We start from the raw sequence: 26,818 nt of genomic DNA, 5'->3' as shown, positions 1-26,818 counted from the left end.
CCTGAGGTAAAATTCTTAACCCGAGGTACTGCTTCCGGGTTAGCAGAGTCTGTAACCCGAAGTGTTTGTAACCTGCGGTACCACTGTAGTTAAAATAAGATAAAGTTTATGGAAGGAAATTTGAACCGAAACAATAAAAACTGATTTTATGTAATTAGGATAAAATAATAAGGATAAGAAAAAAGAGGTTTAAGTGTAATTATGCAGAATATATATATATTCAATGAACCAGGAAAGGAAATGGAGGGAACTCAGGAGGTTAAAGAGAACCTCCGAAATGATGTTTTGTTTTGTTTTTATAGTTCTTATACTTCATGTTGGAAATTTTTATTTTTCATTCTTTTTTATGGAAAATAATTGTTGAAGTTGAAATTGTAAAACCAATAATAAAAAAAGCAGAAGGAATGCTTTCCATTAAAGGTCCAACCTTGCCAGGTTTGTCTGTTTTTTAGGATAACGCAGAAGGGGGACAAGTGAAGGAAAGTGGCGTAAGTGAAACTGACACCATTTTCTCAACACGCATCCACACAGGTGAGAGAGAGTAAATGGAGGCGTGAGGGAAGCCTCAGAAGTAAGAAGCAAATTTAAGTGGTGGGGCTGAAGAAGAGAAGGGGCAGAGTGGGTGAGAGAGACACCATAGAGCAGGTCAGGGAGTTTCACAAGCCTAACCCAGTCCTGCTGAAGCTAGTAGCTCCCCTTTGCAGTTTGAAAAACAGGAGTGCGGTACAAAACAACTTAGGACACAACAAAATCACAGAATCCTAGAGTTGGAAAGGGGACTGGGGGGGGTGGTCATGTAATCCAATCCCCCGCAATGAAGGCATCTCAACTATAGCATCCGTGACAGATGTGGCACCCAACCTCTGCTTAAAAGCCTCCCAGAAGGAGAGTTCACCACCCCTCTTGAGAGTCTATTCCTCCCTCCCAAAAAATCAAGAGTTAAAAGATGTTAAGGAACTCTTGGTTGATTTCTGTTCCAACCGGCTACCCCTCTGGAATTATGTCTCTGAAGTTATCCTTTAACCTTCCATAGAACTCTGTGAATATTTTACACAGCATTAAACATAAAAGGCAAACTAACAGAGCTATATCATGTGACTTTTCCCATATTTTTTTTAAATGGCATTTCTTTCTGGCTAGATGATTCTACTTCACGAAAAAGGTCTAGATGCCCAATCGAATCAAATTCTCTATTCCACAGTCCATTTTCCTTGACCAATCAAAAGTTATTTTTAATTGGAATTCTTCCTAGTGTAACAATATACAGTACTCCTGAAAGCTCGATACCTCTACAAATACTTGAAAAAACAAAATTACTACATATTTATGTCACTCTAGGAAACTATGGAATCAGCATGACAAAGGAAGAGCCCTATACAAAATATCTTCCCATGCACCCAGCTTTGTTCAGAGTGTAAATACAACTGTAGGTGGGGGGGGGGCAAGTAGACCGTATGCCTGAGTCCCTACTAATTCCTGGATCCAGCAAGGGTTAAAATCTAAGCAAGTATTCAAATTGTTGAACTAGCCAAATAAAGTTTCTTGGTAATGACCCTGCAAGTATGGGCCATTAAGGTAACAAAGGAAGTGGCTCTGTGCCAGACAGAAGATGCGTGGGGGTTAGTTAGAAGGATGTGCCTGATCTCTGCTTGACTATGGAGGCTGCAGCTATGGGAGAAGAAATACCCTCTTGGGCTGTTAATGCTGTGAGTCCCTCCACCATAGGCTCAGTTTGTATATATGGGTAAATAAATCATATATCATAAAGTCACCACATTCTTCACTGTCCCTCATTCTGAGGAAACTGAACCCTGAGTAAGCACTTAGAACCCCTGGAATCTTGCACCTCTCAGAGATTGGGATATTGTGCAATGATATGTTAGAGAGCAGGTACTTACTAGTGGCTACTGGGAGCAGCTGCGGGGAGCTTTCTGCCCTTGCCTACACTTCTGCCAGTTGCACTAGAACAGGGGTGCCCAAACCTTTTCCAAAGAGGGCCAGATTTGATGAAGTGAACATGCGTGATCAAAGTTGTTGAGCTTTTGTTAGGATTGAAGTTGAGCTTTTTTATAATTTTACCCCAGGACATATACTCCAGCAGGAACCAACCAGATTAAATCGACCGGCAGGCCGGATTGGGCCCCCAAAACGGCCTTTGGACATGCCTGCACTAGAACTTCAGCATGTTAGCGCCTTCTTTTAGTTTCTCTTTTACTTTCCAAAAGGATGAAAAGTGACATTTAAAAAGAGAATGTGCTGAACTGAACAATCTGACCACTGATTTATTTTCTTAATATATATATATATATCAGTGCAGATTTTGTTGTATAGTTACATGCATGCTCTCTAAAACCTTGTTTTAATAGCTTCACATATTTCAGTTCACAGCACCTGCCAATAGCTAACTGGAGTTCTTTGATGTTTTTCGGCTCTCCCAGACTTGTTCAACCCAGATTCTGAGAGCTCTTCAGGTGGTGGAGCCAGCAAAATGATTTTGGCCGGAAGTCTGACATTCCTAAACAGAACCTCTTGTTTTAAGACTGCTGCCCACAAGCAGATTTGAAGTTCATTTTAGGAACCAAGACTGAAACTAAGTTTGTAGCTTTCTCTGAAAGAATTGGGGCTGAAGTAATATTTTTAAAGGGTCTTGCATCTCCTGTAGATGTGCATTCTAATAATTAATGTTACTTTGCCACACTTTCTTCGCTTCCTCTTCATCAAGAAGCAATCTATACTCATTTAATAAATGATGCTTATGTAAGGCTTTTCCTAAATGCTCCTGAAAACTTCATTATCAGTCAGAAAACTCCCATGTCTACTCTAACATGGAAACACAGGAAGCTATCCTATATTGATTCCAGTCACTGGTTTGTGGGTTTAGTTCTCCTCATCTAGAATCTATGCATTTATGTTGCATTCTCTCCAGGGATTTATCCAAAAAGGAGCTCCCCACATTTCTTGGCTGGATCGAGACACAAAGAAGCGCTTCAGCTTAAAGCATTGTAAATATAAACAGGGAAAACAACACATATAAATCGCTTTTTCTTTACCATTCTAGCTGACTCCCTTGTTAGGCATAGTAACCGATAGCCAGAAATACCAAAACAGTCTTAGAAAAAGTAGACCATCCCTCCCCGATTATCCATTATTTCATGAAACCAACCACCCCAGCACCCTATGCTGATTCAGATTGCTAAAATGCTGAACCATTTGGGTTTGAGATTTGGGTTTGATGCAACAAGATTGCCCTTAATTGGGTGGCCTGACAGGAATCCTTTCATATAAAAATCTAGAAGCGCAGCTGAAGGGTTCTAGCCTAAGTTTGCTTCCACACAGGACCCAAAGAAGATCCTAACTGGTTGGCAGAGTCATGGGAGTTCAGGTATCCTAGATCCAAATCATATAGGGTTTAATTGGTAACAAGCAGTGCTTAGAGTTTGAACTGTGCTCAGAAACACACTTAAGAGACCAGAAATCATCACTTTTCAAGCTTGCTATGACAAAACATGTCTCAGTTTTACATTCCTCAGAGAATATTAATCTGAATGAAACCTGTTTATTTGGGCAGAACTGCATAGTGCCTGCAAGGATCCACCTTTCCAATTAATGCAGATAAGTTTCCCCTGTAGGAGAGTTAGTTATGCAAAGGGTGTTCCTGCTGCAGCTTGTTAACAATTACTTTCCATGGGATATGTAGCAACTTCATATTGCCTAGAGAAAGAACCCGAATGCTAGAAAACCCAGCGGTTAATGACTAGAAGGAGACAGTGTTTCAAAATCCCAACATGTGGGGCAGATGAATGGATTGGGAAAACTGTCACCTGTCTCTGCGGAGTGAAAAAGCACCTTGTAACTTTTTCAACCTTATGTAGTTTCAGGATTCCTAAACTTTAGAAGAGCAAGAAAACAAGACTGAATGTTTTTTGTGTTGCCTCAGAACTTTTTGTCATACACTTCTGAAGCACTGAGTAAGCATTTAAGATCAGGTTATTTAATTGCAAAGTGATGAGAAACAGTTTCCCTTGCTTTAATTTATTTAATATTTAATTTAATATTGCCAGGACATTGGTTGAAGCTGAGCACAATTCAGATGTTTTTAGACTGTGAATCTAGTTAAAAACAACAACACCCTTCTGTACAGCACCTAGCACATATGAAATGCTTATAAATGATGCTAACATCATGCTAGCCATTGTTGTGCTTGTAAAATAAATCAGTGAGGGAGAGGAAAGAACACATCTGAAAGCAGTCTTTTGTAGGGAAGTTTTATAAATGTATGGTGTTTTACTGTGTTTGGTGTTTTAATTTGCTGGAAGCTGCCCAGAGTGGCTGGGGCAACCCAGTCAGATAGGTGGCTTATAAATATTATTATTATGTGCACAAAGATCTGTGGTAGCCTCAACAGCAACATTCCCTTTGCACTGGTCATATGCAATTTACATTTGGAAATCTTTGTGCTATACCTAGAAATCATTTACCAGCAGTGTTTCCCATGAGCTCATAGGACGAAAGTGTGCAGCATACATTCCAAAACCCAGGTGGTGCTGGAAGGAAGCTGTTTGCTACATGAACTAAGGGGCTGCAGCTGCTTGCCACATGGGTGGGAGAAAGGGGTACAAAAAACCAAGCAGAAGCCCCCCATCTCAACAAGAACAAGCTCACCACAGTTGCATGAACCATAGAATTGGAAGAGACCCTTACGACAATCTAGTCCAGGGGTTGTCAAGCTGGTCCCTACCGCCCACTAGTGGGCGTTTCAGGATTCTAGGTGGGAGGTAGGGGGTTCTGCGCTGAATCCTCCTTCCATTGAGCAGTGGTGTGTGGTAAGGAAATTTTACCATCAAGAAAGATGCATTAGTGGGCGGTAGGTATAAAAAGGTTGACTACCCCTGATCTAGTCCAACTCCCTGCAATGCAGAAATCTGCAGCTGTCCCATATGGAGGTCAAAGCTGCAACCCTGGTGTTATCAGCACCACACTCTAATGAAGCGATGTGATTTTAGTGATCCACAACGGTGCTATTTATGAAGCCCACATAAATAAAAGCCAATATGCAAAAAAAGGTTGCCACTGTGGTTGTGTAAGGGCATGCAAATTATCGTGTTGTTTGGCAGGGCGGAGGAGGCAGGATTTCTTTCGATGCCTTAAAACCTGTTTTGGAGTGGCTTGTGATGGGGCACACAAGGCTCCAATCCGCATAGTCAGCAGCTGCAGCCCTTCGATCTAAGGAGAAGAAAAACCCCATGCAGCCAATGTAGCACACAGTTCACCTGCAGCACCCTCTGCTTTTCAGAACCCATGTCATACATTTACCTCACTCAAAACAGTGCAAGCAGATGTGTTTTGAAGCCAATATTTCTTCCCCCAATAAAGAGGAGAGGGGAGAATCACCTCATCCTTTTGAATTTAACTGAAAACCTAGAAGCAGATATAACTCTTTTAAAATGCAACCAACAGTACTGTGCATTCGGCTCCAGATTAATAAGGTAATATTACTGGCTCGGCATCTTTTTCTAGTCATACCTGTTACCACAGCTTTAGGCGAGTCAGTTTTTCCCAGACACTCCCTTCAATTTGCCTTCTTCAAGTCGAAGTTTTTAACTCAACACATGCCTCTCCTGTGTGTTCTTCACTAAAACATGCTATCAATCCACCGGCATCAGAATTGGATCTATCAGTGGGGGGTGGGGGTGGGGATCACTAATCTTTCAGCCACGAACACACACAAATGCATCTATCTGTACCTGTCTAAGAAAAGAACACCTGCATTTTGTCAGAGGAGCCTGAAAGTCCACACAACTGAACTGAGACCTTGCCTACTTTCCAACATTGTCTGAGATCTAAGTAATGATCTGTGTGACACGAAACGTAAACCATCAAGATAGTAATGAAAACTAGACCACTGAGCACTTTTAGAACACTTTGCATGCCTTATGACCATTGATGCTTACAACAGCTCTATAGGAAGCATATAACTATTATCCCCATCTTGCAAATGGGGGGCTGGTGCTCATGGAGCAGTAGCAATGCCTAAAGCTACCTCGTGAGCTCATAGAAAAGCAGAAGTTTGATTGGCCATCCCTGAGCATTCACTCTCGTCACCACCAAAAATAAATTTAAATACAGTTTTTACTCCCATCTGGCAACACACACACACACAAAATATCAAAGGACAGAGTCAACATATCAATTGTTAGAGAAAAAGGAAGAAATCTGCAGAAGATGAAATATAGTTTGAGGGTAATTTTAACCCAATTCTAGGAGGAGAGGGAAAGGAAACTTTTCCTATTCAATTTGCAGAGTAGTAACCAAACTGGACTTTTGAAGCAAAAGTGACACCTTAACACATTTATTGCAATACAAAGCTGATTAAACCCATAAAAGCATATGAAACCCATCACAAAAAAAACTTACCTTTACCAGTCGCCAAGGGAGGGAAGCTCACTTGGGCTCTTGCCCAAGAGAAATCTCATTGCTACTAATCACAGCTTCAGTGCGAAGCAAACGACGACAGCTTTCATTCACAACCACCACCCCTAAGCCACATGCTTGTAATAAAAGCCCAACCCACACGTGAAATGCTTACAATAATTCAAAGCCCAGCCCACAAACAAAACGCTGTGATCCATTTTATCATAATCACTCAACAGCTTTCTGACTAAGGAGACCTGTCAGAACGATCAGCTGCCGGTTCCACAGAGTACCATTTGCCCAGCTACATGCAACATACAGTATGGGAAGAGGACGCAGTAGAAGAAAGGAGGTGGGGAGATGTGACTGATAGGTTCCTTGAAATGCCAAGATTTCAAAATGACAGAATGCCTAAACAAATGCGTTCATCCTCCAAGAGAAACCTACCTTTCTAAAATTATACAACTGTTTGGCACTGCTTCCCTCCAACCCCAACGGTTTTTTAAAAAACTGGTTCTGAAGGCATTTGGCTTCGTCATGCATTAGCAGCGAACAAGCAATAGTATGTTTACCCATCTTATCACTTACATGATGCAAAGAGCATTATACAGTCACAGACCTGGTAAAATTATTACTGACATGAGAAAGCTTGCACATTGTTGAGAAAGGGGAAGCCTGTAAACCTTTTGATGGTCCTAGCAAACATGCACACTACCCATGTATTAATTATGCATCCGTGTATTGTATGTTTGCAATGATACCATCAGACCTGGGAGTTCAGCAGCCACCTGGCTGTCACCTTTTAATATGAGAGAGCTTTCCAGTTAGGGAAAAAAAAACTTGTTGTCTCAGCATCTCAAGTGGAAGAAAACAGACCAGGTGCCACTTTCCCCTCCGCTTCCCCCTTCCAGGAAGAATCCCAGCAGAATATCAAAAGATCTGTCCTCGTGGAGAGAGAAATGTAAGTGCTTTAGAAAAAAATGTAGCAAGAATCTTATTACAGAAAGTATTAGACAGAAGGCAGCCTAAAGATGGCTTTTAAAATGCAACCAAGAGCCAGTGTGGTGTAGTGGTTAAGAGTGGTAGACTCCTAATCTGGGGAACCGGGTTCGCGTCTCCGCTCCTCCACCTGCAGCTGCTGGGTGACCTTGGGCCAGTCACACTTCTTTGAAGTCTCTCAGCCCCACTCACCTCACAGAGTGGTTGTTGTGGGGGAGGAAGGGAAAGGAGAATGTTAGCCGCTTTGAGACTCCTGAAGGGGAGTGAAAGGCGGGATATCAAATCCAAACTCTTCTTCTTCTTCTCTTGCCAGCAGCTCCATCAGTAATATTTCAGGATTAAACTTTAGGTGCCAAGAAGCTATTGTTTCGCAAAGAAAGCAAATCAAAATTATTTCTCAAGCCGATATCACCAAGCAGTCGCCTGTTTGCACTTCAGAAACTACAGTTCCCAAAGAGAGAAGATTCAAATGACATGTCTTCAATAACAGTGACTCAACATGCATGGAAGAGTTACAGATACATTTGCCTAAACCCTGCACAAAGTTTAAGTCTGCTAAAGGGCCACTTTGTCCCATTCAGTGGGGCGGGAGAGGGTCTTGGTTTCTCCCATGGTGCAGGATCAGATCCACAGGAAAGCCAGGAAGGGTGCATGAAGAGAAGCGCCTGAAAAAATCATGAAGTGTTGAGGGCGACGCAAATAGTCTGTCATATCAGATGTCATGACATGCGAAACACTGGAATGCTTTTGTTTATATATAGAGCAGTTTATCAACAGCATGCCTGACATGCCTGAAGTTCTTAGCCACCGGAGATCTTCCACTGTGTTATGCACGCAGGAGATACTGATACACTTTAATATATACAATGCACACCAATAAAAGCAAAACACATATATATTAGGATCAACAGCACCAACCACACTGTAGATGAAGTAAACAACAAATTTTAGTTACATGATTTCTTCGTTTGTTTGCCTGAAGAGCACTTGTCAGGACCTTTAAGAAGGCCCAAACTAAACACAATGGGGGTTAAACATTTGGGGCCGGATTCAACTAAGTTGTGCTCGCACAACCTGTCTCCCCACCTGCCCCACAACCTGCCCCATGCAAATCTGCTCTGGAAGGTTGTGGAAACCCACAAAACAGGTTTAGGTGATGTCAGGTGGGGTGGGGGGAGAAAGGGAACTTTGTTCCCTGTCCACATACCCCACTTAGCACTATGCTGAATTCCACCTATGCTTTCAACACCGCTCCTCTCCCTTAAGTAAATAAATAAAAAAGATTTAAGTAGCAGCTGCTGCAGGGCTCCATCTTGCAAACACCCCCCAAAGAGGCCTACAAAAAGTTAAATTTACAATAAATCAAGACAGTCAAAATGAGAACATTAAGCCACCACAACATAAAAGAGCAACGTAAGGAATAAGGAAGATCTTAGTGTATCTGCAAGCACATGTAAAGATGAGCAGTCCTTCAGGTATCCTCGTTCCAAGTCAGGAAGGTGACTTAACACATTGTGTGAACAAAAGACATGCATCCATATCAGAGAATGATAGCTGTCTTACACCGAGTCAGACCATTGCTCCATCTAGCTCAGTCTACACCAGGCTTCCCTAACCTTGAGTCCTCAGGTGTTGTTGGACTACAATGCCCATCATCCCCAATAAGTGCTCAGGGGATGATGAGAGATGTAGTCCAACAGCATCTGGGATCAGAGGGTGGGGAAAGTGAGTGTTCACCAACTGCCAGTGAATCTCTGGAGTATTTCCCAGTGACAGGAGTCTTTCCTAGCACTGCCTGCCGAAGGCAGGCTTGAATCTGGGATATTTTGCTCTTAATACTGAGCTACGCCTCTTCCCACTGCCCAAGGACCTTCTAAAACCCCCCAAAATGTTAACTTGCGTATAACTTAGACATTTTAACAATTTTGTTTTAATTAAGCAAAAATAAAACAATGGCACTAGACTAGAGAAGGGGCTGCAAAGCCCCTTTGGGATCCAGATCTACGTTCACAGCTTTCTGCATTTTGGGGACAAGTATAATTCATATTAGGGATGTGGGTGGCGCTGTGGGTTAAACCACTGAGCCTAGGACTTGCAGATCAGAAGGTCGGCGGTTCGAATCCCCGCGATGGGGTGAGCTCCCGTTGCTCGGTCCCTGCTCCTGCCAACCTAGCAGTTCAAAAGGACAAAGTGCAAGTAGATAAATAGGTACTGCTCCGGCGGGAAGGTAAACGGCGTTTCCGTGCGCTGCTCTGTTCGCCAGAAGCGGCTTAGTCATGCTGGCCACATGACCCGGAAGCTGTACGCCGGCTCCCTTGGCCAATAAAGCGAGATGAGCGCCGAAACCCCAGAGTCGGTCACAACTGGACCTAATGGTCAGGGGTCCCTTTACCTTTATAATCCATATTACACTACAGACTGCAGCATAAAAGATTCTATGATTCTATAATAGTAGCATGACGACAACCTAGAAAATGTGTTACACCCATCACGATACTGCAACAGAGAAGAAGCACCATCAGAGATAAATCTGAGAATCACTTCCTTCCATTGCCCACGATGTACCCAAAACTACTGTCAGGAAGCATTTGATTATCTATTCTTGATTTCAGGCAAAACACCAGTTTGAATCATTTCCTTAAAAAAAACACAAAAAACTATCTGATCTTTCATCTATCATTTGTGAAGGAAATGGAGAATAATGATCCAGGGGCAGATCTTTAAGAATTATTACTTCAGCAAAAATTATTGAAGGTACATTAACATGAGATAAAGGCTGAACCTTCAACACTCCTTTGAAACGGTCAAAATTATGAAAGACTGAAGCTGTGCTCTAAAAGACAGATTTGGAAAGCAAACATTTAAAAATCATCACCACAGATACTCACCTGTGACACACACACAGAGAGAAAGGGAGAATAACAGAAACAAAAAGCCAGTCCCATCATTCAAAATGCAAGTTGCTTACTTAGGTCCTTAATTGTAGAGGGAAAATTCTTATACAAAATATTATCCAGCTGCAACTCAATCCTTTATTATGGAGACTGATCTACTTCTTATATAGAAGACGTGTGGCCCTTTCATTGGGGGGTGGGGAGTCTCTTGCTGCTCAGAAACATCACTTTGTAAAAGTATAGCAACATTTTGGTGTCTTTAATCCACAAGGACAGCACATCACCCATAAGACCATTTCAAAGTGCTGAGAGTCATTCTTGGAGGCTGCACCCCCAGCCACCTGGAAGGCCATCATGGCAAGGGGAAGGCCAGGCCAGCCCCATCCATCCAGGGAAGGAAGGAGCAGCAGCAGGCAGTGAGTTTCTCCCCTCCCTGCCAGAAAGAACACTCCATGCCAACTAACAGTTGTTCCTGAAGCTGAAGGAAGTACAGTCTGGACTCTGTCACCAGCCAGTAAACAAGGCTTGCAGGGCAAGTTGGTGTGCTTGTGGCCCTAACTGAATATAAATGCCTGTTTACAACTCAGCCCCTCTGTTTTGGCATCCTTGGTAAGGACATCCACTCCTCACCTTTCTCCTCTACTCCCCTTTCCTTGTGTCTCTTTTAAGTCTGTAAACATCTCTCTTTAAAAATTACATATACGAATGAATTCAATAAACTGAAGACAGCGTTCTTCATCAGCAACACCTTTCCCCTCTTTTCTCTACCAAAATTTCTGTTTACGAACCAGTCCAAGGAAGTCTTCTGGGAAACCCAGAAACTAGCTGTACATTTTGCACCTTTCATTAAAGACTATGCTACTGCTTGAGTTTATTCCCTACAGTTGTCCACGGCCAATGCTTACTTGACCGATTATCTTTTCTTCTCTTGGTTTATGTCCCCTAGAAACTCTTCTTATGCCAAACAAGCCTTTACCTCACAAGTTCCTTTGGTCCTAGCATGGGCAGAGAGGGGAGGGGGAGACAACAAGTTGCCACAATGTATACAATGGCCCCTCTCTCTACTTAATTGAATTAGCTGGGAAGTGATGCATCTGGTTCTTAAGGCACATTTTGACCAGCTTAACAGTTTAGTATTATCTTCTTATTTTCTTGAAGCAACAACAAATTGCAACACTTAGTGAAAAGCACGACATAAATGTGTTACACTTCATTAACTGTTACAACGGTTTCCATGAAATAGGGCAGACTAACTCACATATTATATGGCAGGAGAGACAGAGGCCGAAAGTTTGGAGATTCCTTATGGTTTAAGGCAAACAAAAGAAGATGTTCTGTACATGGGATTTCATGAAAGTGAACCAGTGTCGAGCTATAAATGGCCATAAATACCCATACAACACGCCCGCTGTGGCAAGCTTCTTCCCATAACACAGCAATTCATGAATAATGATGTCTGCAAGTCTCAAAGGCTGGCAAATGTCCCAAATATGTGAATGAAATGGACGAAAATATAGTTATTATTTATTTGTGGAGTACTTTGTAATGTCACTTTGAAGGCTAGGAACAGAGTGGATATAGTTGTCAGTCTTGGCACGCATTCCAATTAGTATTAATTCTTTCAATTCATTGCTTCTTTAAAAAGAGGCGATGTGGCATGCATTTCTGTTTATACCAGTGTCAGCCAATGACATCTCTTCCACCAACTTACACGAATAGCTTCTAAACTGAAATTGTACAAGATGGTTGGGGCCAACCTACACAAGGAAAACACAGGATTCCAAATTCTATTATTTCCCTCCTAAGGCTAATGTGACCATGAGGGTATTTTCCAGAGTGAGTCAGTGAATACCATTAACTGTATCCCCACCCACTGATATTTTCCTGAGAATGTACCTGTCATTTTACAGGTGCCCCTGCAAGCTGAACTCCAGCACCAGAAGTGAGGCCAAGGGAGGGGTGGCCTCATGGTAGACATGGAAGAGGTTAAGCATAATCAGAACACTGTTGCATGATTCGGGGCTGCCCAATCCATTTTGGGCCGAAGCTCTTTCGTGTTTCTGTCACATATACAATCGGAGGTATCAGTCTGCCATAGATTGCACACCATACGAGATGCTTCACAAAAGGGAGCCATATGTAAAGCACTTCAAAATTTTTGGTCCGGAGGTATGGGTGCAGGGTAATAAACTGAGCAAGCGTGGAGAACATGGTGTTTTCCTAGGGTACGAGAAGGGGTCTTATCGTGTCTTGGTCACAGACACGAAGACAATCAGATTGACCAGGAGTATAGGCTACAATCCTAAATGGGACAGAGTTGGCGGTTTTCAGTATTACCCCATTTCTGGTGATGATGGTGCAAAAGGTGCAAAGCCAGTTAAGAGGGAGGCAAGTTCTGTTGTAGTTGGTGATAATTCTGATGCCGGTGTAAATCCTGATGATGGCACAGATTATCAGAGCCCAAAAGCCTCAGGTGAGTCTGACGCTGATTCAGACTTAGCAGTTTCATATACTTTAGCTCCTCACTGGCTCAAGGGCGATGCTGACAGAGTGGTTCCCCCCCCCCCTCCAAAAAAATTAAGAATGATAATCTGGCCATTTTAAGTACTCCAAGATCTCAGTGTCTTTGAAATTTTGACAGTACAAATATAAACTTTAGCAACAAATATCAGAAGATGTGAAGTATTTGAACGTACTATTTGTAGCTTTCATTTCTGTGAAAACATGAGGTGCGTAAAGCGTGTAACAGCACATTTCAGGTATAATGGATGCACACTTTATGTTGTGCATACTTGCCATTTATATTCAGTGAGCCCTGCACTTTCTCTTTCTAAACAGGATTAATGGCTATGCAAATCAGCCTTGGATTTGCACTGATTACATTGAAAGATAATTAATCAGACCAATTAACATCAAATCCAGATTTCAATGAAGTCAAAACAACCAAACTGCAAATCTACATTGGATAATGAGGGAAACTCAGCTAGGAAAGAACACTATTTAGCTCTCAATGTGCATCTCATTTGCTAATGTACAATGCTTCAAAAGGCACAAGTTAATGTTTCCAAGATCTTTCCTTAATGCCAGTCTCTTATCTCTTCAACAAACCTGATTTGCTTCATATAATTTCTGGGAAGAGGTACCATTAGAAAGCTTTAGTTGACAATTTACCATTAGTATAATTCATCAAAAAGTCTTAGTGCAATGAGTCAGCTGAGAGTATGCTGATTACAGATTCCTAAGCATATGTTATCATTTAGCGTGCTTATTGCACTAACACAGCTTTAGGTTCAAACATATGCTTTGCATAGTCGAAAGCCGAGATACAGACACCCATCTGAGAACTAGCAACTTTGCAACCAAGGATGCTCAGTTACACACACCCACACACCAATTCCACCCCCTCAGCACACTAAAGAAATGCACCACTTCCTTGAAGGTTCCTAAATAATGCAATTAGGAGAGTAAACTGAGCAAATGCCATCACAGAAACTCCTCAGAATCTACAGGTAGATTCATTCTGCATTCAGAGCTCAGCTGATCATTGTAATCAAAATGACTAAAGCCTCAAGATTAATCAGTTTTTAGCTAAAAAAACAATCCAAGAAAAACTCAGCCACACAAACACACACACTCCAGTGGGTTGTATAAAGGCATAATTAGTGTGGATGAATCATTCCCTATTAATATTGAAGATCTATGTCTACAACATTAAAATAATTCCATGTGTAGGCAAGAACTAGTTACTGCCAAAGCCAACGAGTATGGTATGCAATGGTGCAATCTGAATTTAAGATCTTGCCAAACTCGCTGGGTTCCTAGTTTCAGGGGTGGACTTTGGTAATATTGTATTGGTGGTGGTATTATTATTATTATTATTATTATTATTATTATTATTATTATTATTATTATTTTGCACCCCCTCGGCTTAGCGTCCTGTGCCCTAAATCCAGCACTGCTACTAGTTTTGGCTAGATATGCAAAGTTTAGGTGGAGAGCAGAATGGTTCCATACCACTTTGGCTTCTACAGTCCACTCCAGACTTGGGCAAAGTGGAATCCGCAATGAACTCCAGTGATGCACAAAGCCATGTCCATCAGGCTTCTTTGTGCATACCTGATTCAGAGGGCTGCTTCCCCAATTCTTCTGCATGGCGAAACAAATGGTATTTTCATCACCTCTGGACCATGTCAGACATGACTGGGGCAACCTCCATGAACATCCCAGACCACAGCGGGAGAATGCTTGACATGCTTGGCGCCTCTGACACATTCCACCCATTTGCTATGCCCAAGAAAACTGTTTCCAGGAGGGTTGGTATCTGCAGCAACTGGGTGACCTGAAGAGGTCTGGTCATGTTCCAAAATATGGGCACAGCAAGGATTTATGCTGGGGTGGGGGCACTACACTCCTTGGCAGCAAATTCCACTGTCGAACAGCTCTTACTGTCAGGAAGTTCTTCCTAATGTTTAGGTGGAATCTTCTTTCTTGTAGTTTGGATCCATTGCTCCGTGTCCGCTTCTCTGGAGCAGCAGAAAACAACCTTTCTCCCTCCTCTATATGACATCCTTTTATATATTTGAACATGGCTATCATATCACCCCTTAATCTCCTCTTCTCCAGTCTAAACATGCCCAGCTCCCTTAGCCGTTCCTCATAAGGCATCGTTTCCAGGCCTTTGACCATTTTGGTTGCCCTTCTCTGGACACGTTCCAGTTTGTCAGTGTCCTTCTTGAACTGTGGTGCCCAGAACTGGACACAGTACTCCAGGTGAGGTCTGACCAGAGCAGAATACAGTGGCACTATTACTTCCCTTGATCTAGATGCTATACTCCTATTGATGCAGCCCAGAATTGCATTGGCAATTCTCAGTCTCCACTTCAATTCCCATGCAGACCAAGCATTGGGGAACACCAACATAGGATAGGATGAGGGCAGCATTAGTGGAGGAGAAGTTGTGGTGGCTCTTATGTCGCCAATTACAAGCATCTTCCAATAGTGTCATTTCAGGCAGCACTCCCAATGAGAATGGTCCCACCAGCTGAGGAAAGGAATGCATTTTCCCCAGCGACAATAGATGGCTGTCTGAATGCTAGGAATAGGAGCCGTCGCCTAAACAGAAGTGCTTTCTTACAGGGGAAGAAGAAAAACCTGGATTCTGCACAACTCAGAAACATACATACATTTGTTGTGATAGAAACCGATCTACGGGGAAGGCCCAAAGTGAGCTGGTGCACCATGCATTGACAGATTAGGGACTACTTTCAATCCTGTTTCCATTCACACTGTCCAGTGACCACAATATAATTCAGGAGCCAAAGTCTGGCTAATGAGAAAAACAAAAGCACCAGTACTGTAACCTTCCCAACAGCACTGTTGGGCCAGGGATTTTAAGGCAAATTGTATTAACTAGTTAGCTACAGATTAGGTAGAAAGCACAAACACTTCATGACGTGGTTTCAATTAAGCACTTTAAAAAAAAACAAACCCCCACTTCAAGGGTCCTTGATCTTAAAATCCTGTTACATGACTGAGAATTACAGAGTATTATCAACATCTGAAAACGCAACAGTCCACTTCAAAGCAATTCTATGCACAGTTTTGTTGACCTCAGTAAGGCTACTGTGATAAAAACCGCCTCTAATACTAATCTTGTGCAATATCTGTAATGAGTTTGGTCTTAAGCCTAGATCTTGCACTGCCCTACAACTTCCATTTCCAGAACCAAACTATGGTGAAAAGCACTTTCCCTGTAAATAGACTTCACCTCATGCAATCTAGAATGTCAGTGTTTGCCTCCTCAGCTTTATGTACTATCAATACAGCAAAAACCAACAGTTATAATTTTTCCAGCAGACTTTACCTCAAGGGATGCAGAAGTCATCTTTCAAAAATGTGGAATATGATTCTCCTGACCACAACACAAAAACCTAGTCTCTTCAGATATATTACAACCAAATTGTAATCCACAACATCAATTAAAAGTGCAATTAGGAGTTTCTTTGGAAAACAGCAGAGCAGACTGATGTTTCAAAAAACCTCTATTTCATCTGAGAAGTATGCTTCTTTTAAAAAAATAAAATAAAAGGGGGATGGGTGGCAAATCAGTAGCTTCCTGCTTCATTCTGAAGGTGAGTCGAACGCCCCCCCCAAAAAAAAAAACAACACACAGGGCAAGTGTGGCTTCCCCATTTTGTTAGAAGAGATGGAAAAATATATATAATTCTTAATTGATAACAACATGATACCAATTGTTTGGGGCCGACACACACATACACACCACCCTCTGAAATCTTAAGTGCTAAGAGAATATTTGAATGTGCCTATTCAGCCTAGCTCCAGGTATATTTTCCAGCCTCAAGAATGCCAGAAGTGACAATTTAGTGACAACAACTTCTGATTTTATCATGTATCAATATCACGCAGTGGTGGCTAAACTCTGGCCCTCTAGGTGTTGTTTGGCTCCAACTTCCATCATGCCTGACCAGTGGCCTTGCTTGCTGTGGCTTATGGGAGCTGGAGTCCAACAACTTGTGGAGGTCTACAGATTAGTCACCTTTGCTATGACCTATACAGCACACAAGGAAGAACTGAATTGAGGCTTCACTCCATCTTCTACAGCCTTTAACCATTTCATTGCAATACCAAACTTTCAGTAGAAATGCATACCCATCCGCACCAGAAAATGCACGGACTTACCCAGCAATCTTAACCTGGTCTACTCAGAAGTAAGTCATTGAATTCAGTGAGGCTCGCTCCCAGGAGGTGGGGATAGTTTTGCAGTCATATTTACTTATTAGGAAGTCCCCCTGATTTCAGTGGCTCTCAATTGGTCCCTTTATGGAACCACAGACTCCAGAGAATATTTTTGGAGTAACAATGCTTCTGTCTCATAGCAACATTTTCCATATGTGCAGAGTGTCACATCTCAAGTATAGGAGATGGCCACTCTCATCACTGTAAATAAACTATCAGTGACACTTAAATCTGCATTTCTCAGCTGCTATAAAGCTACTATCTTACAACAAAGCAGTAAGACGCAAAACTTGTGAGATCAAAGTAATATGCTTTGGGTAAGAGAAATAATAAACCCCAAAAAGACGACAAATGTTTAAAAGACATCAACTTTACAAGACCCCAAGAGTGCATCGCAGAATACAGTGGTACCTCAGGTTAAGTACTTAATTCGTTCCGGAGGTTCGTACTTAACCTGAAACTGTTCTTAACCTGAAGCACCACTTTAGCTAATGGGGCCTCCTGCTGCTGCCGCGCCGCTGGAGCACGATTTCTGTTCTCATCCTGAAGCAAAGTTCTTAACCTGAAGCACTATTTCTGGTTACAGATAGGTAGCCGTGTTGGTCTGCCATAGTCAAAACAAAAAAATTCCTTCCAGTAGCACCTTAAAGACCAACTAAGTTAGTTCTTGGTATGAGCTTTCGTGTGCATGCACACTTCTTCAGATACACTTCTGTTTCAGTGTATCTGAAGAAGTGTGCATGCACACGAAAGCTCATACCAAGAACTAACTTAGTTGGTCTTTAAGGTGCTACTGGAAGGAATTTTTTTGTTTTCACTATTTCTGGGTTAGCGGAGTCTGGAATCAGAAGCGTATGTAACCTGAAGCGTATGTAACCCGAGGTACCACTGTATATGGTTCCCATTTTTAGTCATCCATGCTTCAGCCAAACTTCCATGTTGCCATTTAATTCATACCATTGGTATCTATTGCCTTGTGTTCCAAAAGAAGAGACAACACTTTTTACCCTAGAAATCAAAAGCCATTTGTAGGACTTGAAGTTGCCTGTTAACCATTATAGGACATCCAAATATTTTTGAACTATGTTAGCCAACAATATAAAGAAAAGCTTTGTGTAATCCAGGAACCCTGCTATATTCTCCCAAGAGTGAAACTCAATAGCTACTCAAACACAACTCCTGGTTACCCTTATTCCAGTATAAGCCATGCTAAGACATAGTGGGATTTACTTCAAGGTGAACATAGAGAGGACTGGGCTAAATCTACATTAAGTCCAAGAGACCAAGCACATGTACTGGGAAGAAAGCAATTAAATGTAAAACATACTTCCAGCTTGTGCAGCTGATTTTGTTGCAATGCTTTGACTTCTTGACAACTCTGAACCCATTTGCAATGGATGACCCAAAAAAGGCAAAGGTTCAAAGTGACTAGTTTGAAATGCTCATCAGCTTCTGTCAAATTCAAGCCTTAAGTTGTGTCTGCATAAGATACCTGTCAAAGATTGATGTGCTCAGGCAGCTAGTGCATTTTGATTATGTATTTTGTGGTTTTATATACCACCAGGTATAGGATGGTATAATAATAATAATAATAATAATAATAATAATAATAATAATAATATTCAGCTCATCACACACATATCCCAGGATGATGCAGGCCCACAGCTCCTAGTGTGATATGCTTGAAAGTATAGAGTAGACTAACACAGAGGGTAAGAGTGCATTCTTACCTGTGCAAAAGACTGACGGTTTAATACAAAAAATACAATTTATTTATTTTTTAAACGCAGAGGCATTTACCTGGCAGCCTGCCTACCCAGAAGTAGGTTCAACTGAGTTCAGTAAAGCTTCCTCCCAGGTAAGCAAGTACAAGATTGCAGCCATAAGGAGCATACTGCTGGGATTATATTATAGATGGGGATGAATGGAAGATTAGAACCTTTAATTTATTTATACACCTCAAAGCGGTTTACAAAAGACTGCACACTTACAAGCCTCATGGAAAACAGCAGGATTTACTTCTGAATAGCATCATACCTCAAGTCCAAGAACCAGCTGCTTGGAGAAGGCATAATATGGCCTAGTCAAGTTAAGATACCGTGTGTGTGTGTGTGTGTGTGTGTGTGTGTGTGAGAGAGAGAGAGAGAGAGAGAGAGAGCGCATGCAAAAACTGTCCCTGCTGTCCACATCCGCTACATGCACGTAGTCTGCTAAAGGTGAGAACAGAGCCAGCTCTGGCTCAGAGGTAGTCAACATGATGTCCTCCAGATTTTTAGCACTACAACTCCCATCAGCCCTAGTCACAATGGGCAGTGGTCACAGATCACGGGAGTCGTAGTATGCAACATCTGGAATACACAATATTGGCTATTCCTGCTCTGGATAAATGATCAGAAACCCCATCTCCTGTAGGGTTCCCAATCTCATTGAGAGGGTCTATAAGAAAGCAACTTGTATGTAAGGTAGGCTCTATTCACACCTTCACCAGAGTGAAGACTGGGGAGGGGCAGCAGGCCCAGCTCTGCTCACTCCATGTGCCTCTGAGCATGTGCAAAGCATGCCTCCCTTCACTGTCCCACACACAGTCAGAATTAAGGGCAAATGTTTCCATAAGACTAAGGAAGGGGAGGATCACAGTACTGTGCTTGCATGCAGAAAGTCAACTTCTACCCTTGGCACCTTGAGTTAGAAGAAAAGATCACAGGTGATGTGAAGGTTGTCTGCTCAGAGATTTTGAAGAACTGTTGCCAGCCAGAGACAGTGCTGGGTACATAGTGTGCCCTGGTACAAAGCACCTCCCAGGACATTTCCCTTTAATAAATGTAGTGCTTATCTGAGGACCTTACATTCCAGTGAGGCTGCAATCTTAAAACGCTAACTCCGAAACTGCAGTCTGATCCCAGGGATTTCCCCCCTCAGAAAATGGAACTTCCAAGTCAGTACGTGCAGGGTTGGATCCCCAAGTACTTGGGAATTGAACTCAGCAGGGCTAACTTCTGAATATGGGATTGCACTCTTGAGTCTAACTGGAAATAATGGAATTTGCTCCAAAGTAAAAGCACAATTAGTATCGCACTGCAAGTTGTTTTAAAAACCCCAAGACATTCAGAAATAAGATACTCTGTTTTCAGTGGAAATTTACTTCTTTTTAAAATGTGCTGAGCAGCACAATCCATTAGGAAGAAGCAAAGAGGCCCCCCCTCCCCCCATCGCAGACACAAGAACATGAGAAGAGCCTGCCGGATCAGGTCAGTGGCTCATCCAGTCCAGCATCCTATTCTCACAGTGGCCAACCAGGTGGGAAACCTGAGCACCAGAACACTCCCCCCCCCACCTCCTGTGGTTTCAAGCAGCGTTATTGCCTCTGCCCACGAAGGCAGGGCAGAGCCATCACGGCTAATAGCCTCCACCTTCACCAATTTGTCTCATCCTCCTCTTTTAAAAGCCACCCAGGTTAGTGGCTGTCGCGACATGCTGTGGCAGCGAGTTCCATAGTTTAATAACTACCTCACCTCCCCCGCAAAAAAAAAGAGAGAAAAGAAGCTACGCTCTAAGTTTGCGAAAGAAAGTTAGGCGGCCAGTGAAACAAGCCTATGCAACACACCTGAGGAAGCAGCGACAGAAGACTCCCTCTGCCCAGTCCCAGTCCCCCACCCCAAGGGACTCGCTGGGGGGTTGCAAAGCTTTCCCCCCGCCCGCCCGCGGCAGTTTCTGCCCAGCCAGCCCGGCTTTGCGCCCCAAAAGGAGGGCGCGACGCGACTAACCTTGCCGGGTGAGGTCCGGCGGCGCTCCCGCCGCCGCGGAAGAACGCGCAGCTGCCTTTCTCTCCGCGCAGCTCTTTTAAGCAGCCGCGTCCCTGCTGCGCGCGCTCGGGCTCCTAGGCGCCTCCAAGCCCCCTCGCGGCACGCGCACCAATTGGCTCCCGAGACGGGGCCAGACGGCCGCGAGGGTCCCCACGTGATTCCCCACTCGGAGAGGAGCGTGGCGGCGGGACGCGGGTCCCGGGCGAGGGGGAGTCCCGCCGGCCTTGCTCCGGGGCGGAGGGAGACGCGCGGACCGCAGTTATGGGGCTCGAGCCTCGGGCTGCTGCTTTTGGGCTCCTGCGTGCAGCAGCAAGCTTAGCCTGCTGGTTAGAGGGCTTCTGTACGCTTACTCGGGAGTCAGTCCCGATGGTTTCAGTGGGGCTTAGTTCTGAGTAAAGGGGCCTTGCAAGGGGGAGGGGGGTCCATGGAAGGGAGAATGCCAGCAGGTGCAGTTACGCCTCCACTACAGAAGGGGGGGAGACCTGCTGCTATCTTGAGGTTGCTGGGGTTAAAACTCATCAGAACTAGGAAGCTGACTTAAAAAGAGTGCATCCAGCTCACTTAGTTTTTGTTGGTTGAAGGGACAAAATATAGAAGGAAGAATTCCTGGAGGCCAAGGTTGGGGCAAGTTCTCCTTGGTGAAGGAATCCCCAGCAGATATGTAAAGTCACAACATAGGCAGCAAAGTAAAGCGTGGAAATAGAGGCCATTTGGCCTTTAGAATATGCCCCACCGTGAGTTCCAAAAGCCCCCCTGAAACAGTTTCTTTCCCAAGTTTCCCTCTTCTCCCCAGCATAGGAAAAGAGCACACATATGGTAAGGTTTAAAATGATTGTACTTACAAATTCCCCCAAAGGCCAGATTCATGTGTTTCAGAATGATTGCACAGGCAGTAAACCTTAGCTTAGTTACAAAGTGAAAGTTCCTAAATTTATTGGTATAGGAACTCAAAAGAGTGGCTTTAAGAGCTGTGCAGCCAAACTGGAGTCACCAGCTCAAACCTCTCTACATGCTGAGTTCATGTAGACTGGAGTTCTCTCACCAATGAGTACTTGCCCCAGACTTGGATTTGGGCATCCAGGAATTCTCCTTTATTTATTTTTCCATCATTGTTAGCGCCAGGGATGGTGGGACTTGTTTCCATTCAGACATCATTGGACTCCAGCTCCCATCATCCTTGAATATTGACCATGCTGCCTGGAAATAATGGGAGTTGGAGTCCAACAACATCCCTGTCTACACTGACTGGTTCCCCATCCGTATACTATAGCCCTGCAATAAGAAAAACTGAAGCTGGGGATATTTTTCCTTCTGTGCTATTTTCATCCTATTTCTTCCATACTTACATGGGAGTCACATTAATTTCAGTTGAATGTACAGTCCAAATAAACATACAGTGGTACCTCGGGTTACAGACGCTTCAGCTTACAGACACTTCAGGTTACAGACTCTGCTAACCCAGAAATAGTACCTTGGGTTAAGAACTTTGCTTCAAGATGAGAACAGAAATCGTGTGGCGGTGGCGGGAGGCCCCATTAGCTAAAAAGTGGTGCTTCAGGTTAAGAACAGTTTCAGGTTAAGAATGGACCTCCAGAACAAATTAAGTTCTTAACCCGAGGTACTTTTCCTTGTTATGTATGGTTACATGGAAGTAAGGAACTCAGTAAAACTTACTTCTAAGTAAGTGTGTATAGAACTGCAGCCTAATGCGAGCCATGATTATTCAGAAATAAATGCCACTGATTTCAATGATCATTACCTCTAAATTGGATTAGAGAGAGAACCTTAAAGTACATAAATCCCCAAGGAGTCTAGACCTGCTAATCTGCTCAACAGTGTGTCTGTGAAATTCATGGGATTCCACGGAAGTCACAATATATGTATTTCCATTTAACATACAATTGCACAGTTCCATTGACTAGTTAAATGTACAGGATGTTGCCAATTCCCTTAATTGCATTGTGGGTTTTTTCCATTATACGTTGTTTTTAAAATCCTAACTGCTGAAATCATAAGAACCTCCACTTTCAGGATTTTTTTCAAAAAGAATTACTGCCTACGTTTTTGTGGTTAAAAGCAAAGCCAGTTTGCTTCCTTAAGGGAAGAGATACCAGAAACTGGGTGGTGGTGAGCAAACTAAGGATGCAATCCTATGCACAGCTTCTTATGAGTAAGTCCCACTGACCACAGTGGGACTTTTCAGAACATAAGAAGGGTCCTTTTGGTTCAGATCAAAGGCTTATGTCACCCAGCATCCTCCTTCCTGCAAAAGGAAGTACAGTGGTACCTCAGGTTAAGTATTTAATTCATTCTGGAGGTCCATACTTAACCTGAAACTGTTCTTAACCTGAAGCACCACTTTAGCTAATGGGGTCTCCTGCTGCTGCTACACCGCCAGGGCACGATTTCTGTTCTCATCCTGAAGCAAAGTTCTTAACCTGAAGCACTATTTCTGGGTTAGCGGAGTGTGTAACCTGAAGCGTATGTAACCTGAAGCGTATGTAACCTGAGGTACCACTGTACTTCTTCACAGAGCACATTTATTGATTTAGTTAACAGATTTGTAACCTGCTTTTCAAGCCACGTTCTTCCTAAAGCGGCGTTATAATACACACACCAAAACATAAATCAAATATGATTTGAAAGCATTTGAAAGATCTACTTCATAATACCATTAAAACCAGCACAAAAGTAAGAGATTGTGCAACACAGCAAAATCAGATGGTAGCACCATTTCTAGTTCTAGTACATGTCTCTGTCACAAGAGGCAGTGATGGCCACCAACTCAGATGGCAGCTTAGAAATTCATGGAAAACGAGGCTATGAAAGACTACTGGAGAGATGGTGGCTATGTGCCACTTCCATTTGTACAGAGGACTTTTGCTCTCATAGTTGGCCATTGTCTATCTTAAATCTCTCGCCATTTACAGCTTCATTAGATGAGCCTGGGTTCTGGTATTATGAGGAAGGAAAACAGTAATTAATATCCATGCTCATTTGTGGTGGATAAGGAGTCATTGCAAAGAAAAGGAGATCCTGTTACTCTCTACTGCACTTAGCCATAGCAGTAGCGGATGGCATGGTCGAGAGGAGGTGCAGACCTGGCCTCCTGGCAGGTGAATCACTGTTGTGGACTGGGGGAGGGCAAAGCGCACTGCAGATGCACCAGCAAAACCAATCTGGTGCATCTCCTGGCGCATTTGCGTTGCACCACACTTTCTGCCACCTTTCCTCTCCCAGTAAGCAGCTGTGATTCACTTGCTGGGAGGTCAGATATGCGCTTCTGCCATTCACCACTAATCCATAGCATGTTAGTGTTTTGAGGGCACATGTTTTGGCAACCCTCCCCTCAGTTTGCTTGTGTGAAATCTCCCTGTTGCATTCCACCTGGGCTGAGGAAGATGCAAAAACGGGTGTGTGATTAGCATGCCAGGGTCATGCAGACGAGTGAAATGTGTGCTATCTGAAGTTCAAGGCATGATGCTCAGTACTCCCAGCAAATCTCACCCCATGGGCTGCAGACAGTGGCATGATTTGGAGTTAGTGCTCGTCTAGTGTTACATGCACAAGCCTGTTCCCCCTTCAGCATGGCTGTGAGATCAGGAGCATTGACTTCCATTTTCAACAACTGTTGCTTTCTGTTAATAGGAAATGCAGCTAAACTTTTACCAGAGCAAGTCAGGATCATAAAATATTACAGGTGACCTGTTCAGGCCAGCTAAGCGCAGTTTGTCCCAGCTCAAATGAGTTCTGTCCAAATGCAGCCAATGCATGTCTAAGGAAATAAGCACAGAATCAGAGATGGAGATAGGAAACAGCCCCTGAAGGGGAAGGTAGACGTAAAGAACTGCCTCCGGGGGGGGGGGGGGAAACAAAGCTTTCTCTGGGCTTCTCCTCCAGCCAATCTACTTTCACATGAATGAGTCTGTATAAATGAGTGACAGGTGTACATTGGTGTTTTAAAAAATAAAGCAAATCCATGAAATTTAGAATGGGTCCCCATTCTAAAGCTGTGTCCTGGAGAATTTTATTTTATTTTTAAAGTAGACCAAGTTTTCAAGCTGATAATACATCTTTCGCTCCTGATTATCTGGTTTTTAGGATAGCATGTCGCATAGGGAGACATAACAATCCCAAAGGGTTTGCTGAGCAGGTCTCTTGAGTGCAGGTTGCTGATCTGGAGCCTGACAACAGCTTCTGTTATCTTGTGTTTCGTCACCTATACAGGTCACTGAGTGTGTGTGATATCTGCACATCTTCAACACTGAGACCAAAACAACATCTGCTTCCTGAGCGTTCTTGGTGTTCTTGAATGTGACTGTGTTCGTTTGGGATTTATAGCAAGCAGAGTTTAAGTAGTCATAATAAGCGCAATTAGTTATAATGTACTTGTGCAGCGTAATTAAAAGGTGGCAAGAATAGGTTGTTGCTTTTTAATGAACTGAAATTATATTTATTGCAATCCTACAATTAACCTTTTCTATATTAGCACGGAGCATTGCATTTTGGTACCACCCAAATGTTAGATGATTAACATATTGTTGCATCAATGGGGGGGGCAGTCCTTAACACTCTGATAGAGGCAGTGGTGCGGCAGCTGCTCAAAACCTCTGTTTGAATCCAGCGATACTTGACAACTATCATCTGGTTGCAAGTCTCCCCCTTTGAGGGCAAGGGGCTTGAGAGAATGGAGTTGTGGCAAGTCAGCTGCATATGTGCTTGGAGAACGCTGATTATCTAGACCCATTTCAGTCTGGTTTTATTTTGGGGCCCAAATTGTCTTGGTTGTCCTGATGGACGACCTTCTCTGGGAGCTAGACAAAGAGAGTGGGACCCAGTTGTTTCTCCTGGACCTCAATGGTTTTTGATATCATTGACCATGACATTTTACTGGACTTGCTCTTTAGGTTGGGAGAGGGAGGTCTGGTGTGAAGTTGGTTCTGATCCTGGCTAGAGGGCTGGTTCTGGAGGATGGCGTTGGGCAACTCATGTTCAGTCCCATGGCAGTTGCTTTGGGTGCTCCCACAGGGCTCTATTCTGACCCCAATGCTATTCAACATAAATATGAAGCCCATGGGTGTGGTCATCAGGGGAATAGGTGTTGGATGCTGTCAGTACGCAGGTGACACAGAAACATAGTAGCATTATAGTACTGTATGTTCCTAGCCATCATCTGGTGCTGATGGTAGTTGTATCTCAGCAACATCTTGAAGGTCAAAGATTCCCCACATAGGGTCTATAGCTTGCTTTTAAGATCATCTCCAGTCCCAACTGAATGATTAAAAAATGTTTGTAGTCTATCTCATGCAATCCAACCTTGTCTACTCAGAAGTAAGTCATATTGGAACTCAATGGAGGCTTTCTTCCAGTTAAATGAGGCTAGGATTGCAGCCTGTGTGGGGGTGTTTTAAAATTGCATCCCACCTTTCTCCCCATTGATATTTCTCAACTATGTGTATGACAAGAGCAGGGCCGGATGGGGCCCTAAGCTATTGAAGGTAATGGGGCCCTTTATATGTCCAGCTGTCCTTTGTCAACAACAAATTGTCACTGTTTTTTGTGTTCAATATATCCTATATGGTAATTTATGGACCTAATAGGTATCTAAAGCAATTAGCACATAACGGATAAGAGCCTACACAACACAAAACACTTTTGCTGTATGTAGGTTTTATTTTAATTGTTTTTTATCTTATATTTTGGAAATGTACATCCAGGTTTTTTTTCCTTTAAATTTTTTTGGGGGCCCCAAGAGAGCGGGGCCATAAGCTATAGCTTATTTAGCTTATATGTAAATCTGGCACTGGACAAGAGAGAAAGTGTGTCTAATGAATTTGTGTTTGGTTCTGCCGTTTTCCTCCGCTTTCAGGAAATGCATTGAATTCTGAATATTCATATTGTTATAATTTGGGGGATTGGTCTGGGTGACTTTACAAAGCTTTGCAAGGAAGGTGT

General features: G+C 43.1%; 1 protein-coding gene across 9 annotated transcripts in view; it reads right to left on the bottom strand.

Annotated features, from left to right (window-relative positions):
* The window catches only part of PPFIBP2 (PPFIB scaffold protein 2), a 112,372-nt gene extending 91,345 nt beyond the window's left edge, over positions 1-21,027 (bottom strand). For 2 of the 9 annotated variants that reach the window (XM_028730658.2, XM_028730668.2), the window contains exon 1: positions 20,825-21,016. The gene's annotated coding sequence lies outside the window, so the exon portion shown is untranslated. Of the gene's footprint in view, positions 1-6,414; positions 6,561-20,824 lie in introns of those variants that run through there. The other 7 variants (XM_077930189.1, XM_077930203.1, XM_028730599.2 and 4 more) reach the window with 7 other exon arrangements.
* Positions 21,028-26,818: the final 5,791 nt, after the last annotated feature.

This window comes from Podarcis muralis, chromosome 1, assembly GCF_964188315.1.
Source record: "Podarcis muralis chromosome 1, rPodMur119.hap1.1, whole genome shotgun sequence".
Taxonomy (NCBI): Eukaryota; Metazoa; Chordata; class Lepidosauria; order Squamata; family Lacertidae; genus Podarcis; species Podarcis muralis.
The sequence above is the reverse complement of the archived record's forward strand: the minus strand, read 5'-3'. Positions and strand labels throughout refer to the sequence as shown.